Source organism: Podarcis gaigeae (assembly GCF_964106915.1).
Source record: "Podarcis gaigeae genome assembly, chromosome: 3".
Classification (NCBI taxonomy): domain Eukaryota; kingdom Metazoa; phylum Chordata; class Lepidosauria; order Squamata; family Lacertidae; genus Podarcis; species Podarcis gaigeae.
This window is the reverse complement of record NC_139680.1, coordinates 46114013-46132206: the sequence shown is the minus strand read 5'-3', so window position 1 is coordinate 46132206 and position 18194 is coordinate 46114013. Positions and strand designations below refer to the sequence as shown.

The 18194-nt window shown below is 41.5% G+C and overlaps 1 long non-coding RNA gene across 1 annotated transcript in view; it reads right to left on the bottom strand.

Moving 5' to 3' along the window:
• Positions 1-18194, bottom strand: part of LOC310841044 — a 377295-nt gene that overhangs the window by 58089 nt on the left and 301012 nt on the right. The window contains exons 12-13 of the long non-coding RNA XR_014562292.1: positions 2515-2700; positions 378-446 (exon numbers count right to left, since the gene is read on the bottom strand). This is a non-coding gene — a long non-coding RNA (uncharacterized lncRNA). The remainder of the gene's footprint in view (positions 1-377; positions 447-2514; positions 2701-18194) is intronic.

Genomic DNA, 18194 nt, shown 5'->3' with positions numbered 1-18194 from the left:
AAAGGCACCACCCCAGTTAAAATCAGGGATTTCTATATCGGGCCTTGGGAACCAAATTGATCTGCAGCTTCCTTCCAGCCTGCTACAGTTTTTGCATTTTTTAAAATAAAAGTTACTTACTCCCATAACCCATGAAACTGATAAATGCTCCTGGCCTTCTCACAATTTAGACCAATACTGGTTGAAATATATTTAAATATATTTCAGAACATGTGGAGATCTGTTCGCACACTGAACACGGATCAATTTCTTTAAGCCTCAGACATTATCCAAAGAGATTATGCTTGATTTACCTTTGGTTGTCATGTTGTCTAATGTCAAACAAAATTGATACAATTCACTTCTAACATATTTTAACAATGTTTAAAGACACTTACCATCATTGTTTCTACATCAATCCTGTGAGGTAAGGTCATTCATTCTATTGCTAATTTATTGATCTGAAACTGTGAAACAATGACTTGGTTAATACCATATACAAAACTCTGGACTAAGTATGTAATTGAACTAAGGTGTAAGGTTCAGATCTGTATGTTGTAAAAAGCGCAATAAATAGTCACGCATTTTCTGGTTGTACTTCTAGCTTAATGTGCAAACTGCCAATTCATGCATATTTCCTTTCACAGGTTTACATGTCCACTGTGAGTGCGCTTTGGCTTCCAACACGGTGCTCCATTGCGCCAGAAGCGGTTTAGTCATGCTTGCCACTGACCTGGAAGGCTGTCTGCAGACAAACGCCGACTCCCTTGGCCTGAAAAACGAGATGAGTGTCGCACCCCATAGTCACCTTTTAATAGACTTAACCATCCATGGGCCCTTTACCTTTTTTTTTAAACATGTGTGGAATTCACACATTTCTCCATGAGCAAAATGCGCACACCTTAAAAGCACGGAGAGAAGGGGTGTAAGGGACTTGAGCATCCCCTGTTGGCTCTTGCTTGTAACTTGGGAAGCTGTCTGAAGGCCAGTTCTTTCTCTGCTGTACCTCACTAGCTCCTAAGATGCACTTGACTCTCCTTTTAGTTTTCATATTCTTTTCGAGGGTGTTTTCCAAGGAGCCCTTGAAGGAATCCCAAGGATCAGTGTGGGTGTAATTTAACTTTGGATAGAACCAATTACAGAAATACCTAGGACTGTTGCAATACTTGTTGGGGGCTGTAGTTGTGGATTTTTCAAAGAACGAATCAAGTACTTGATCCCGCACATTTGGCAATTGGCCAAATAAGATCAGAAGAGCAGTCCATGAGATGTGCTTGAAAGTTAACAAGAGCTGCAACCCAAGCCCAATAATATACCTACGAACAGGCAGATAAAATATGTTGAGCCTATCATAAAAATGTGCTGCCATCTACTGCAGAATATAAATCCACAATCTGGTTTTTAAAGTCTCGTTTATATTATTATTTTCTGTTTGTGTGTGTAAACTTATAAAGTGCTGGGCAGCCTATGCTCCCACTCTATGCCTGAGAAATTCTTCTCTTTGCTCATAGAACATGACAGAGAACCATTAACAAGTGTGTGGGGGTCCTCCCCCTCCCCCTTTTATTGTATCTCACAAAGAATTGGTAGAAGAGTGATAACCTACAGATTTTTCATAGCCAACCTTCAGGTGGGATAATGCATCTTCAAAAATATGAACTTGAGTTAAAATATTAAACACTCACGTCTGTCTCCGACAAAAGAAATGACAAAGAGTCATACACTCCCGGTAAGAATGACCTATAAGTGTTTTCTGTTTTTCCTCCTACAGGAGCAGTTAGTGTGGAGTGCAATGAAGCGGATCAACAATATGATTCAGCCTGTCTCTGCAGCTTCGTGGTGAAAGAAAGGATAAACTAAAAAACTACCCTCCTACAGCTCTTAGTTCTCGCTTCCCACACTTTAACATCCTCTGTCACCCCTGGCGCTGTTACTGACCCATGTTAAGCTAAACTAAAGGATGATAAGTTTGCTGCCTTTGCCCTTGTCCTGAGGGGCTGCACATTATCCTATCAAGCATCAGAAGCCATTTCGATGGGATATTTGTCAACCTACCCATCCTTTTTAGATCAAATGAAATGGGCAGCGAATTAAAAAAATGTCATTCTCTAAAGGAAATGGATGACGGCTTTTGTTTCTAGTAATAAATTGGTGCCATGGCCTGATAACACTATTTTTGGTATTATATTTGACAGGGTTACTGTTTCCAGTTCATTTAGGAAATAGCAAAGGAAAAAGTTTTTATATCCTTTTAATAATGATGATTTATTTTTAGAGTGATATATAGAAGCAAGAGCTGGCAAAAGGGTAGCAAATCTGGAGAAATTGCAACCTTGGCAGTTTATTAATTAACAATCATGAAGCCATCAATTTTAAGAAAAGAAAATAACTATAAAACATGGTACAGATGTGAACATTTTGATCTTTCTTCCCAATTTCATTATCGATATATATTATTCCTTAGGTTTCTTTTTGTATTGTTTCCACTTATTTTCTAACACAATATGGACTCATAGTGCAGTGTGATCTATATACCTTGGGCTAAGGTCAAGGAAAAGACCCATAAGTCACTCCCTTAAATGAATGCTTCAAAGCGAATCTTCTGTATGTAACAGCAGTAAACAGAGATCAGAGGCTGACAGGCTTCCAGCCTCCAGAATCAACTTGAATTTTAATATTCTCCAAGAATTATTGCTGCATCACCGGATGACAAAATGCTTGCTAAAATGAGATAAAAAGTAAATATTATTCATCCATGTAGGAATTATACATTTGAGGTTTTACACAAAAAGCACTCAATTGAAAATTAATTCATTTTAAAATGCATCAGTAGATATGCTTGTGCCGTATACTGACAGTGCAATCCTACATATGTCTACTCAGAAGAAAACTCCCATCAAGTTCAGTAGGTAGAAGGTGATAGGAATGCAGTGCAATTCTATAAATGTCTGCTCAGAAGAAAGCCATATTTGAGTTCAGTGGACATAGGGATGCAGCCTAAGGACCTCTATGCAATGTTTTACAGCTAAGCAGATTTTCTAGAATAATATATAGGAAGCAGCGGATGACTGCTGAGGTGGCATTTAGAGGCCACCAAGAAGCTGAAATAAAGAGGAAGGAACATCTGGGCTGCCCCTGAAGATGGCTCATAAACTTCAGCTGGTGCAGAATTCAGCGGCCAGGTTGCTCACCAGGAAAGGCGGTTTGAGCATATTACACAGATCCTAGCCCAACTACACTGGCTGCCAATTAGCTTCTGGGCCACATTCAAAGCACTGGTTTTGACCTATAAAGCCTTAAATGGCTCAGGACTGCAGTACCTCAAGGACCACCTCTCCCCATATAAACAGACCCAGACTCTCAATCATCATCTGAGGCCCTTTTTTGTGTGCCTGCTTCATGAGAGTTCCAGAGGATGGGAACACAAGAATGGGCCTTTTCTGAAGTGGCTCCCCATTTGTAGAGTTCTCTCCCAAAGGAGGCTCCTCTGGTGCCTTCATTGTACATCTTTAGGTGCTAGGCAAAAACATTCCTCTTCAACCAGGCCTTTGGCTGATTAATATTCTATGGCCTTTGAAATGGGGGGGGGGGGCTACTGTGTATGTGGTTTTTTGGTAACTATTTTTTTTTTGTTCTTTTATCCTGTATTTCTATCTTGTAAACCACCCTGAAATCTTCAGATGAAGGGCGGTATATAAATTTATAACAACAACAACTTATTCCCTTACTTGAGGGCCAGGGAGACACAAAACAACATGGGAAGCTGGAATGTGTAGGTTCTGACTGGCTAGGACTGCCCAGTGAGAATGCCACTGACTTCAACAGAATGTTCTGGAAGCTCCTAGCCAGCTCAGAAGTAATGGACCAGCACCATGCTGAGCCCAGTCACTTTCTGTTTCACTGCTACCTCATGACTCCCATCACCAATTGTGCTGTTCTTTACCCTCCTTGGTCACCATTTAGTAGAAATGCCTCTTGCACACCACCTTATAGAAACATAGGAAGCTGCCTTATACTGCATCAGACCATTGGTCTGTTTAGCTCAGTATTGTTGACACTGACTATCAGCAGCTTTCCAGGGTTTCCTAGAGGCACCAGGGGTGCACCTGAAACTTGAGGCATAACCTCAGCTGGCTAGAAGCAAAGCTAGAAGCCTGGCTGAAAATCCTAAAATGCATTTCTCTACCAGTTGTCTCTGCAAACCTTCAGCAATGAGTCATCTAATGTGAAGATGAATGGGGGGGGGGGCGGGGGAGTCCTGATCACAACAAAGCATTCACATTCTCCCCTAATACAGTGTTACCTTGGGTTAAGTACTTAATTCGTTCCGGAGGTCTGTTCTTAACCTGAAACTGTTCTTAACCTGAAGCACTACTTTAGCTCATGAGGCCTCCTGCTGCTGCCACACTGCCGGAGCACAATTTCTGTTCTCACCCTGAAGCAAAGTTCTTAACCTGAAGCACTATGTCTGGGTTAGCGCAGTGTGTAACCTGAAGCGTATGTAACCTGAAGTGTATGTAACCCGAGTACCACTGTACTGATCTTTCCAAAATAACTATCAATTCAGATATCACGAGTGCCCTTATTAATAGAGGCTAATCAGAGTTAGCAGGGACGCGGGTGGCACTGTGGGTAAAACCTCAGCGCCTAGGACTTGCCGATTGTATGGTCGGCGGTTCGAATCCCCGTGGCAGGGTGAGCTCCGGTCGTTCGGTCCCAGCTCCTGCCCACCTAGCAGTTCAAAAGCACTCTTAAGTGCAAGTAGATAAATAGGGACCGCTTTATAGCGGGAAGGTAACAACGTTTCTGTGTGCTGCACTGGTGCTGGCAGCTTCGTCACGCTGGCCATGTGACCCGCAAGTGTCTTCGGACAGCGCCGGCTCACGGCCTCTTAAGCGAGATGAGCACTCAACCCCAGACTCGGACACGACTGGCCCGTACGGGCAGGGGTACCTTTACCTTTTAATCAGAGTTAGTTTCACAAGCAAGTTAGCAAAGAGTTCATATGCCAGGAGAAAATGCTTTTCCAAGCTGACTCTTCAGTGGACAAATGACGGGGACCTGAGAGAAGCATTCCATTTTTACTTAAAGAGTCAACAGCAAATGGCAAACAGCAACAGAAGCACAGAAATATATGGTCCTGCACTTCCAGTCCATTTTTCAAGATACACACCAATGGACATTTGAAATCAGATATTGTCCCTTAGTCACCATTAGTCAGATGGTGAAAGCACCACTAACCTTTCAGGATAAATTGCAGCCCCTTGCCATATCAACACATAAGCAGTGTAAATATTAATAGGAAGTTTCTCTATTGAAAAGTGTCCCTTTTAAGAACCATTTCCTGCTTTTCTAAATGTTTGTTTTCTTGTATTTCAAACAGACTAGCTGTGATAGCTCAGTCCTTCAACTCTTAATCTCTTGGTCATGGGTTCAAGTCCCACATTGGGCAAAAGATTCCTGCATTGCAGGGGGTGGGCTAGATGACCCTCGGGGGTCCCTTGCAACACTACAATTCTATGATTCTGTGACTAACAGCATTTTAAAATGAGGTGATAAATTTAATCACTTTAACTTTGCACATATTCTGGATTTCTTAAGGTCTTATGCTTATGGATTCCTGTACCAATGAAGATCGTTCAGACTCAAGTGAATGTCCACGCTATGAAAACCTGTGAGATTTCAGCATGATACCAAACTGAGTCAAGTACATTCTATGGCCACAGGAACTCTATGTATGTCAGTCCCTCATGTGCCTGTCTGTCAATCATGCATTTGTGATTTTGCCTGGAAACCCCACAGCCTTGAGGTAGGGGTGGGGAACATAGAACAGAAGCGCCAAAGGTTAATATTAGTGAACAAGCAGGTCAATCTGAAAAAAGGTGGTCTTTAAGATATTTTGGTGGCAAACATTATGTGTGCAAAAATGCATAGAAAGAGGACATAGTGAGCAGGAGTGGAAACAGTGAGCAGGAGTGGAAGCAACTCCTATAAGCCTCTATATGTTCACAAAAGTATATAGAAATATAAAGGGGCAGGGGGAAGTGTGTGGCTTTCTAGAGGGGAGAAAACCCTCATTTGGAGGGTTGTGCCCCAGTGAACCTAGTGGAAAAGTCTCCACTCAGTACATGAGCATCAATAAATATTATTCGGATAAATAATGAAGCCTGTGCTTATAGTTTCTATAACTCACATCTACCTGCTCTGAAGTTTCAGTCTCTGCCACAGTTCTTTTATATCAGTAATGCTATATGTCAATCACCAGTCCCTCCTGGTGGTTGATTGCTAAGAGGTGAAACTTTTAATATTACTTATAACCATGAAATGTTCTATTAACGGGAACATACCACATGGTTCAAGGATGTTTCATTCTGGAAACTGCTGTTATGTTAGGCAAGACTGTAAAACCAAGTTTTATGTGAGCTGTTCTGTAAAATACTAACATCAAGATAACTACATGAATCAAAGCCTAGAGAACAATTTATTATTTGATTATATGGCTGGAGACTTTATGGCAGAAAGCCTCTATACATGAGCTGTAATCACTTTAGTGTACAGATGCTTTAGGTCAGGATTAACCTACTCTAAGTCCACCCCCCAGCTGCAATCATGCAAGATTTAAGGGACAGTTACCTAGTTTGGAACCATATGTTGCTGCTTAATTATAGGGAAATGAAAGGAAAGTGAAAAGGATTCAAAGTCTAGAGAGTCTATGGCCAAAATTCCTGACTGGAACTTCTCCTAACCTGAAGCATTGGATCTTAGGGAATGGCAATGCCCAGGGATGTCACCTCTTAAGTTCATCATTTTGGGATGAGTCCTCAGAGAATTAATTGGTGGTGGAAGGCTAAATATCAACAGCTGAGCAGCTGAGCCAGGTTGGATTACATTTGTTTGAAAGAACATTCTTTTGTTATTTAACTCTATCTGAAAATACACTCAAGCAGTGCTTGGAGTGGGGTGAAGAGAGGTGCCATGCCACTTTCTTTCAGCTACACTTATAACCACTCTATACCAGTTTAGGTGTCCTGTTATGGCCTGAGACTCACAGGTCAACTGATGGAAGCAGGGACTCTGACTGGTAGGAAGGGTCACTTTACCATGGATGGATGGATGGATGGATGGATGGATGGATGGATGTGGAAAGTGCTGGCTGCAACATTCTTACTGAAGGAGAGCTGTTGTCATGGCAACAGACATGTAGGAACTCACCATGCCCCCTCAGGAGAGTCCAAAAAATGATATCAGCACTGTTGAGCCAGCAAGGGTACATCTATTATGAAACTTAAGCTTCACGGCCCCTGATCCCAGAGGGGGCCCAGATGCGACTTTAGTCCACATTGCTTTAAAATAATAAAATGGGTCTAGTAGATGTGGTTTGAGCCACATGACTCAAATTGATTGTTTTTTGTTGTTGTATATGTTTCAACAATTCCAAAGTTTGAGAGTCAGTACCACAGATGTTTTAAAGGTTGTTGTAAACAACCCAAATGAAGATAGCAGTGGTTACCAAGACCTCATTGCTGGTTGTGAAGGGGTCCCCATAACAGTTCAAGCTTCAGGGCCCCCAAAATGTAGGTCAGCCACTGTGACCCAGTCTCTCTCTCTCTCTCTCTCTCTCTCTCTCTCTGTGTGTGTGTGTGTGTGTGTGAGAGAGAGAGAGAGAGAGAGAGAGAGAGAGAGGAGAATTGTGCCACTCTTTTCTGGTTTGCTCATGTCTCACTGTGTCATGTTCTGGGCACTACAGTTTAAGAATGATATTGACAAACTCAGATGTGTCCAGACAAGGGCAAAAAATGATAACAAGGGAACTGGACACCAAGACCTATGAGAAAAGTTGAAACAGTTGGTTAAATTTAGCTTGATAAAAAGATGGCTAGGAGATGGAGAATAAATTTGTGTTGTTCCAGAGGTTAGGGCTCAAACTAATGGGATCAAATTACAAAAAAAAGAGGCCAGGATTCTAAATATTAGGAAGAACTTCCTAACACTATGAGATGTTTGACAGGTTGTCTTGGAAGATGATGGCGTTTCTTTGTTAGAGGTTTAGATCAGGAGTCAGCAAACTTTTTCAGCAGGGGGCCGGTCCACTGTCCCTCGGACCTTGTGGGGGGCCGGACTATATGGGGGAGATGAATAAATTCCCATGCTCCACAAATAAACCAGAGACACATTTTAAATAAAAGGACACATTCTACTCATGTAAAAAAACATGCTGATTCCCAGACCATCGGCAGGCTGGATTTAGAAGGCAATTGGACCAGATCCGGCCCCCGGACCTTAGTTTGCCTACCCATGGTTTAGATTAAAGAGTCTGGATGGCCACTAATCAGGGATTTGAGTGTCAAGAGTCTCTTGCCTCGTTAGGGGAGTTGAAGGAGATGACCTTTGCAGCCCCTTCCAAGTCTATGGTTTTATAAAGCCTGTACTACCAGACAGGACTCTCCTAGCCACCACGACACCTTTTCATTACTTATTGGGTGAAGAGAGGGAACAGCAGAAAGGGTCAAGAAAAATCTTCAAACTTCAGCCAAGTACAGACAATTGTTTAGGTAAATGCACAATTCATCCGATCATGAAACTGTGGTCCTTGCCCATAGGTGCATCCAAGGTCTTACTAAAGCCTGAAGCCTTCTGTGGTTTTTACATGACCGTCTGTAACATCTGTAGATGACACTGTGTGGGTCTGTTCAGTATGGGGGTTGATCCTAATCGTGCCAGGATCAGCAGGGAATCTTCTAGGCACATCATGCTTTCAATCTATAGGCCTCAATGATTTGTAATTAATCCCCTTTAAAAATTGATTGAATTGAGAATATCCAGAGGACCTCCTTTTAATTAATCAATTTAAAAGATCAATTACAAATCAGATTTGGGAAGAGGGACAGAGGGATTCTGCCCATCACAAGTGCATATATGATCACTATAGAGATGGACAAATCAAAGTTAATATTCATTGTCTTTTTCAGATATCTTTAAAGAAAACCAGGCAGAATTATTTTTTCCTTAAAAGCCAAAATATGTGCTAGATTAAAAAGAGCATGATTCAAAAGTGAAGTTCTTTAATTCCAGCTGGAGAGGGTAGGTATGTGTTAAACAGTTAGACCCTCCAACTCACATCAATGGGATTCAAACAGTGATAAGATGCAAAAGAGAATAGAATTCCTATACCTTTAGCATTTTGTGTCTTGCAGAGATTGAAGACAACGCCTGCTGGAAAAAAATTCAGACACTGAAAAAATTCCAGACACTTAGTAAAGTTATAGGGTTCATTTCATCCTTTGCATTTGTTCAGCCTAGTTTCAGAACACTTAATGTTATTCCTTTTATTTAAGAAAATATATATCCTGTTTTTTTGATTAGAAAATAGCACACAAGGTGGCTAACAGCATCCAAAAGTGCAATATCAAGACAATTAACATTAAAACATTAGAGTAGTTTTAAAACACCCACATACCAACAACAGCTTCTTTATGGTAATGATAGAGGCAGCAAACATTAAACTACTTCTTCTGGAAAATGGGGGTCCACTGCAATAAATGAGATTAACAAAGTAAGTTGTTTGAAGATTGCAGTAAAATAAATATTTTATGGAGTTCGTGGATTGCTTGCTAAAGGCCTGCCATATACCATTCCCTCAAAATATTGTAAACTTGGATTTATGTGCAAAAAATGCACTTAATTCATTTATGAATACAGAAGGACAACATATAAGGGTGGAGATAGATTTGCTTTTAATCAACAACCTCCCCTATCCTTTAGTTGATCTCTTAACAGATAGGTAACAGGAAAAAGATTTCTGAATGCTGTGCAGAATCTGACTGAAAGGTCTATCATGACTGAAAGAGTTTGTGATCCAAGAAAATGGGCACAGATACCAACCTTCTGATTTACATTCTCATATTCTGATTTACAGCGATGTTTGGTGATGGCAAACAGGCATCAGATTAATAATATAGAAGTACAAATGTAATCTACTGAACCAAGGTAGGCTAGGCAGATACACAATATAGGTTAAAATATACCAAGGTAAATTATGGAAACTAGCTGGCCTGGCTCTGCTCACACTAAAAGTCATTTAAAAAATTAGTGGAAGAAAAGTTAAGCATAAAAAAATCAGCACTTTGGGAAACACTAACATTTTTATTACTATGGAATGTCCTCCTCAAAGAGGTATGACTATAACTGAGACTGCCCTAGGTTAAGACATTTTAATTGTGTGCACATTTTAAAGGGTTATGCTGCTTCAGACTGTTTTTAGCTTCTTCCACGGATGGAGAATGTGTGGCCATCCATATTTTGCTGTACTACAACTTCCATCATCACCTTGACCACTAGCATGCTGGCTGCATCTGATGGGATTTGGAGTCCCAGGAACATTTGAAGGGCTCCCGTCCTTGCTATAGCCTTTTGTTGCCTCTCCGCCAGTAAATTGTTATGAAGGATGTTTCTGTATGGCACATTTGCACGTTGAATATTTCTTTGTCTTTTTTCACCATCGTTGGATGGAGAATGCTTTAGAAATATTTCCAATAAACACATTAAATCTACTCCATCCTAGAAGCAGTAGTGAATGTTAGTGATGCATCAGATGTCAAGGAAAGAAACAACTATCTGAATTTTAGAAGACATCTGAAGGGAAGTTTTTAATGTTTGATGTTTATTGTGTTTTTAATATCCTGTTGGAAACCTCCCAGAGTGGCTGGGGAGGCCTGGCCAGATGGGTGGGGTATAAGTAATAAATTGTTGTTGTTGTTGTTGTTGTTAAGTGATTGAACCCAATGGAAGTCCAACTCAGAGTGGACCTACCAAAGTTCATTAATTTGAATAGGTCTACTTTGAGTAAAACTTAGTTGGATAGAACTTTAACCATTTATATTGGGTGGAATTTGACATCGTTCTAAGGCAACTGCTCCACCAGGACAAGCATTTCTGCCTGCAAGGTGGATTGATCCTATCTCTCCCCACAACACACTGTTCTGGGGATTCTTCTGACTCCCCGTCCTGAGCCAATTTTGAGGAGCCAAGGGCTTCCACTGGCAGAATCTCATCCATTATTCTTAGGTTAGGTTATTTACTTTACCTGTTATTCCATCAAAAAATTTTCAAATGTCTATATCTCAATGGGGCAAGGACAAGGTCAGAGGTGAGGGGCAGGGACTGTGCGAGGGAAGCACAAAGGGGGTGGGGAGAGGGGAAATAGTTATCTCAGATAAATCTCCAGTAAACTACTGATAACAACAACAACAAAGTATTCAGGAAGGAACACCTTTTGTCCTCACTCTCTTTAGAATCAACTTAACACTGAAAGCTGGTAGTCAGAGGAACAGGGTTTGAACCCTCAGAACTTCTCTGTGCCCTTGATGGAAGTGGCCAAGACCCAACTGATTCAGAGAACTCTGAGTTCAGCCATTTAACTGTGGGTGTGGGTTGAAGAAGAAAGCTGTACGAAACTGCAAGAAGCAAAATCTACTTAATTCAACAATTTTGGCATTACTACTTCATCTCTGGCTGTAAAAATTCATTGTGCTTTCTTTGAGACTAAAAAAAGACTGTTACAACTTGAAAGCTTATTTTTACTTGTAAAGACTTCGTATACTTGCTTGTCCAACTCTTTTTCATCTCCTGGTTTTTTGTTTTGTAATAAAATAAAATAAATCCACAGTGTGTTACCTGAAAACCAACCTTTATTTGGCAAGAGATGTCGTGCTGAATTCTAAAAAATGAAGGAAATCACAACTAAGTGCAGATATTTTTGCCTGAATGGGAAATGCAATTTTATTTTTTTTCTGTGGGAAATTCTCTCCCCTCCCCCCTCTCTCACCCCACCCCCCAAAACTTGCTTATAAGTGTGTGCACAAAATGCTTTTCTCAAAATAATTTTGGACCAGATCTAGACAAGTTAATTATTTGAACTCAGTTATCATTTAAACCAAGGAATCAAGTTAGCAAACATCTAAGCCCCACTGATTTTAGGAGCAACCAAGTTTCACTAACTTAGTCAAGAACCAATCCTTTGTGCTTGTTAAAATGATAGATTATAGATTACTTCTACGTGGTTCTATAAACTTAGGGTTGAATTAACTGTATTATTCTACCATGGAGAGGGAGTGGGGGGGCGGGGAGGAGAGAGAAAGAGATTGATTATAAACAAGAAGAGAGTTAGGGAAAATATACACATTTGTGTCCCTGTTCCAGTTTTATCTCAGATTTATATTTTCCTGTGTCTTTGTTTCCCATTTTAGGAAATGACATTTGTATAAGGAATACCCTTTATCATATGCTAAATTCTGGAACACCATTTCTCTTTCCACGTGTAAGCCAATACAACCACCTTTCCAAATATGCCTGGGCAAGGCTATGCATTACCAAGACACACTGTGAAAACCTTTTTTTAAAAAAAGGCAAAAGCCTTCCCCACCCCATAAATATCATTTCACCAAGAGGAGGGGGAGGGAGAAAAGAGGAGGTGTGAAAATGCCTTGAAAATGCAAAATTAAGAACACAAGTCCATAAGGACAAAAAGTTCCACAGTTACGATCTCGCTCTGAACTGTGACCCGCGCTTTGACTGGGCACTAACTGCAGCATGCTTGCCTCATCAGCCACCGTCATAGCCACCCCAGGGTATAAATCTCCAGCAGGGAGCCAGCTCCATTTCCTTCATCCTCAGCTACACAGCAGCCCACTGCCTCTTCTACGCTCACTGCCGAGACCCTGCCGAGAAATCAGCATGCAACCCAAGAAAGCATCCTTTCCTGTGGAATAAAAATTAATATTACTTGTCATATTTCATGTCTGAGCTCTTTTCATGCTTTATCCTCTGGTAATGAGGGCTAAATTACCAATATTAGTAGATTTTCATGGCTAGCACAGAAAGAGCTGTTACCAGAATAAATGTTTGCATTGCTTCTGTTGGACACAGGCTTTGCTAATGCAGCTTTGCTAATTATTTCTAAATAGGCAATAATCTGCATCCCCTAGCGCTGGGTAGTGGATTGGCCACGTACCTGCTATTTCCCTTATTTACATGTTTTACAACTTTATCAACTACACTAATTACACTCTGAACACTGTTTAAAATTTTCTGTTAATAGAGATACAATGATGCACCAGAGGATGTGTATTTATGCCATAATTACGCCTCTGTTCCTGCGATGCAGTCTCCAATTAGCTGTCGACGGTGGCACAAGCAGCTGCCTGGTATTCTAAAGCAGTGAAACATCTGCACAGAGGATGATAGCTCACATGGATTTTTTTTTTTTTTAAGCCTAGAAATTTACACCCAAGGGAGTGCAGACAAATAGGAGCCTGTCATGTGTAGGGATGATTAGAAATCCTCACCATGGCAACATTGGAGCAGCCATGTCACAGAGTGAGGGGACACATGTCTGATGAAAACGCTAAAAACACTTGCCTTCCCCCACCCCCCACCCCGAGCTTCAGGATTCCCAACTTCCCTTCCCTCCCTCCCCCTCGCTTTCTCTCTCTCTCTCTTCTCCCCACAACCCCCAATCCTTCTCTTTGCATCTAAAGGCAAAGCAACGCAGCAGGTGAAAAGGCCAAAATATTCAGCCCATGTAAGGTAGATGGCACAAGGGCATTTTGTGATAGGGAAACGGCGAACAGCGTAGCAAATGCAGATCTTGCTGGGTAATGTGAAAAATATCCAGTGGTTATTTGAGCATCGCCACCGCCACCCATTTTGCAGGAAAGTTGGCCAGGCAAATGTGGTGGGATAAAGAAGGTGTGATGGGGATACAGACAAGTTTAAGGAATAAAGTCAACATGCTTATCCTGCAGGGCATTTAGGAGCCACCTTTCAACCTGCATTAATGCCAGCGAATCCTCTCTGAATGCTTAGAAGAGGAGCAGGGGTGGGGATGAGGGGGGAGGACAAACATCTGCTAACCTGGTGTCAAGGCCTTCCCTGGTCATGAGCCGCTTTTGCAATCAGCCATTCTTTGCAAAGAATTGGGGGGAGAGGGGGGGGGCGCTTGCTATTATTCAACCTTTTTAAAAATATTGAAAGCCTTAATTATTGAGATACGTTAATTATAACATGCTCCTTCCAGGATACTACTATGGATTCTACCATATCTGTTGAGTAGAATAGAAATGCTATCATAGGAAGGACAAAAGAAAACAAGATTTAGATTTGAATTCCAAGGCATCGGGGTAGGTCTGATTTCACAACCTTAGATCAGAATTGACCCCTTTATCATTTTGTTGTGGGGAACTGAGTCTGATTGGGCTAAGGGCAAATCTCTTTCCTACCCCACTTCCCCCCATAATAAAGTGCGTTTTGCCTGAAGATTTGAATCCAGGGACGAAGAAGATCTGAGCTTTGAACAGAGCTGCATACGCACTATAGATTTAAAGGAAATTTCCTCCTCAAAGAATACTGGGAACCTCACAGAGCTACAGCCACTCTGAGGTGTTTTTGTTGTATTGTTTGTTTGTTTTCTACTACCAGTGTACACCTTTTATGAAATAAATAAATAAATATAAATAAATTCCCAGCATCCTTAACAAACTACAGTTTTATTTTTTGTTTTTTTGTTTATTATTATTATTATTATTATTATTATTATTATTATTTGGAGGGATGTACTTTAAATATCCATTAAAATGAATATAATGCATGCAGCCACAGTGAAAGATCTTCAGCTCTCTAGATCTCTGGACCAATATGCACCAAATTTTGTATGGGCCCATTTCCCTACCCAGTCCTGCTGCTGCTGGAGAAGCAAGAAGCAGCAGTGGTAGTTTCCAGTAAGATCTCACGAGATCTCGCCAGAAGCTGCTGCCACACAACCCCAGTAAGTGAGGCTACAGCAGCAGGCTGGTGGGGCGGCAATGTCCTGTTTCACCTCTAGCGGTGAAATGGAATTGCCCATGCCAATTTACTGGAAATCACCCAGAGACCTATCTGATCTGCCTTCTGCACGCCCTTCCTTAAGCTGAGCACTTCATTCTGTGAAGAATTGAGTGTAAAAGGAGGGGGAAGTAACTATAGCAGGGAGGGGAAACCACAGGCCCAGGACCAAATGTGGCATACCTGGATCTGAAACCAGGACGCACATATTCTGAGATGCTGTGCTCCGGAGTGCTTTCTTCAGGGTGTGATCTCATGTGCATGATTATGACCCTGAAAAGGCACTTTTTAGGGGGCTACAGCATGGCCCAAGAGCGCATGGTGTTGTGACACCCAACATGGCTGCTAAGATCTCGCATGAAAAAAAGAAATGTCTCATTTTTTTCTGGGGCACTTGGCAGGTATGATGTGGCAATCCAGGCATTTCTGTCTGGTCCTTGGGATTTTCCATAAGCCATTCCCCTTTTACAGCTATACCCCACCCCTTACTGACCACCTTCTTCTAATGTTTTTACCTGCCTGGAATATGTCCCTGAGCTCTAGTAATACTTTTTCCTTATCTGGATGGAGGATATAGGTCAGTGTGGGAGTATGTGTAGAACCTGGCCTATTGTAGAAAAGTAAAATCCACATCCATTGCTCTGCCAACTTTTGCCTCTGGCTTCACCGACCTCTGGCATGTGACCCCAGAATACGGTCCAGAAGTGCATGTAAACCCTCAGACTGAAGGAGGTTCCCCATCCCTGCTTTGTAGGTATGTGTAGCCTTCCCTAGCTGAGAGCAGACAGTGGTTGCATCTTGCTGGTGACATCATCCCACCATGAGCATCAGGCACAGAGAGAAAGGGTAAGTTGGCAAGTGGCTGCATAGGATTGTAGCCTTAATTATCTGTGCTAGAACTTTAGCAGCAGGAAGAGAAGGGGAGTAGATATGTTCTGATTCAGATGTGCCAAATTCTTGAGTATTAAATATAAGATGTCAGGCCTAACCAGTTCCTTCTGAAGTACAGTAGTTCTAATATGTAGTTCCCACCCCTGATGATGTGGCTCTGGACTCTTTGGAAAATATCCTTATTTAAATAATAAAAAATAACAAAAGCACATACAGTGGTACCTTGGGTTCCATACGCTTCAGTTTACATACGCTTCAGGTTACAGACTCCGCTAACCCAGAAATAGTGCTTCAGGTTAAGAACTTTGCTTCAGGATGAGAACATAAATTGTGCTCCGGTGGTGCAGCAGCAGCAGGAGGCCCCATTAGCTAAAGTGGTGCTTCAGGTTAAGAACAGTTTCAGCTTAAGAACGGACCTCCGTAATGAATTAAGTACTTAACCCGAGGTACCACTGTATATAAAATTGATAAACACAGTAAGGAGATTAAATTTTAGCACAGGGGGCCCTAAACTAACTTATGAGGGGAGAAATAAAAACAAAAAAATGTTTTTAAATTATTGGAAAATATTAATTATTCAGCTACATTTCACAGAAAGCTGGTATCTTCTCAGTCTGGTCCCTCAGAGCCATGAAGATCTTGTTATCTGGTTTTATGTAATTACTGCAGCCAAAAAAAACCCTCTATTAAATCATACCTAGACAGGCCATGCAATTCCTGTATTTGATTATAATTTATTGCATTAAAATAATATACAGCAATAGATAATCTCCAAAATTCCTATGTGTGAAACTCTGATCCTAGGAGATTTTAGACTGGATTGGGGGGAAATGTTTACTCATTCTCCATCCAGCCATCTATGGCCCTTGAACATCTTCTCAGAGGGGACTAAATATGGGATTGGTGAAGATCACCTGCTCACCATTTCCGTAGCCCTTCTGTTCATGGAAACCTTACTCGGTATCTAACCCAGGGATGAGGAACTGCAGGTCCTCCAGGCCTCAGTTCCCACTACATTCAAGTCACAGGGTAAACACATTTCTTTTGATCTATCTAAAATTAGTCATGTCTAAGTCCCATGAAAACCCAGGGAACAAATTAATCATGACTACTTGAAGTTCCACTGCTTTCAGGAGAACTTTCTCATAACTTGAGCTGAACTGAGACCATAGGATGAGGCTCCAACCTAAAGCACTTGGTGGCCTTTGATGCACAGACACACCAGTCACTGACATACTAACAACTGACAGCTCAGTCCATGCGATGACACTGTGCCGAGCGATGTCCCACCACTGAAAGCAATTCCCCCTTGGCATGCATCAGAGGCGCTGTGCATGTAAAGAGCTTCTGAGTTGTAGTATAGAAAGCATTTCTGAAGAATGTGGATATTACTGTCTCACTCAATGCAGAGTTTCCCATGGTTTCATTTGCATAAACTATTTTTTCCCCACATTTGTGTGCAGCTTCTCTGAATTTTCTCCGTATTCATAGTAGCAGCTCTGGGCTGACTGCTTTGCAGAAAGAGGCGTTAGTTACACTGCACTTAGACGTTCCTTCTACAATGACAAATTATCTCCTGGGGAAAAATGTGAAAGTTTTGGTTGTCTTCCGCCCCATTCAAGATATTCCCACATTCTCCTGTTTTACTGTATATAGTCAGTGCAAGATTGTGTGGTACCGCAGAGTGCTGGTGTCACCACACTGTATGCCCAGATCTCGCTTATTATGCATTACACAAACCTTGCTTTCCAGTTCTCATACAGGCAAGGATGGTGCTGAAGAGCCACTGTGTGTCAGTGCAAGGACAGAGTTTATCTGATAAACAAGTCATTTTTGGAAACCGTCGAAGCTCCTACTGTGAAACATTAAACGTGGCCCCTGTTAGATACACAGAATGGGGGGTTCTGGTTGACTGAACACGGGCTGATAAGCTCCACACAGCTCTGAATGCTGTTTGCCCACATACTAATCTTAAACAAAAGAACTGCAAAGAAAGGATGCAGGTCAGTCAACTAAATTGCTTAAACCCTTAGGCAGCCTTCTGAAAAGAAAAGGCATGAAAGACGACAATATGTGCTGTGCTTTTAAGCAGAATTGTTCTCTGTTTATTATCCTGGTTAAGGAAATTGTGGCAAACAGCTCACTAGACTATATATACCCCAAGTAAGATGAGAAGGGCCACTCTCTGCTAAACCAGGTGCAATAGGCCACTGGTCATTACACAAATTTCTCTCTTTCTGTTTTGCGTGACTTCCAAATTATAAACACAATAAAAAAGCGACAATAATAGAACTGTGCATGGCAATGACAAGCACAGAGCTCTTGCGTTGTTTTTCACAAAATCATCTGGCTTGCCTTTGAGAGCTTTCAGGTAATAACCGTCTATCACAGGAGTAACCCACTTTGTTCCATTAAAACTTGGTTCGATTCCCATTGTTGTAACTGTG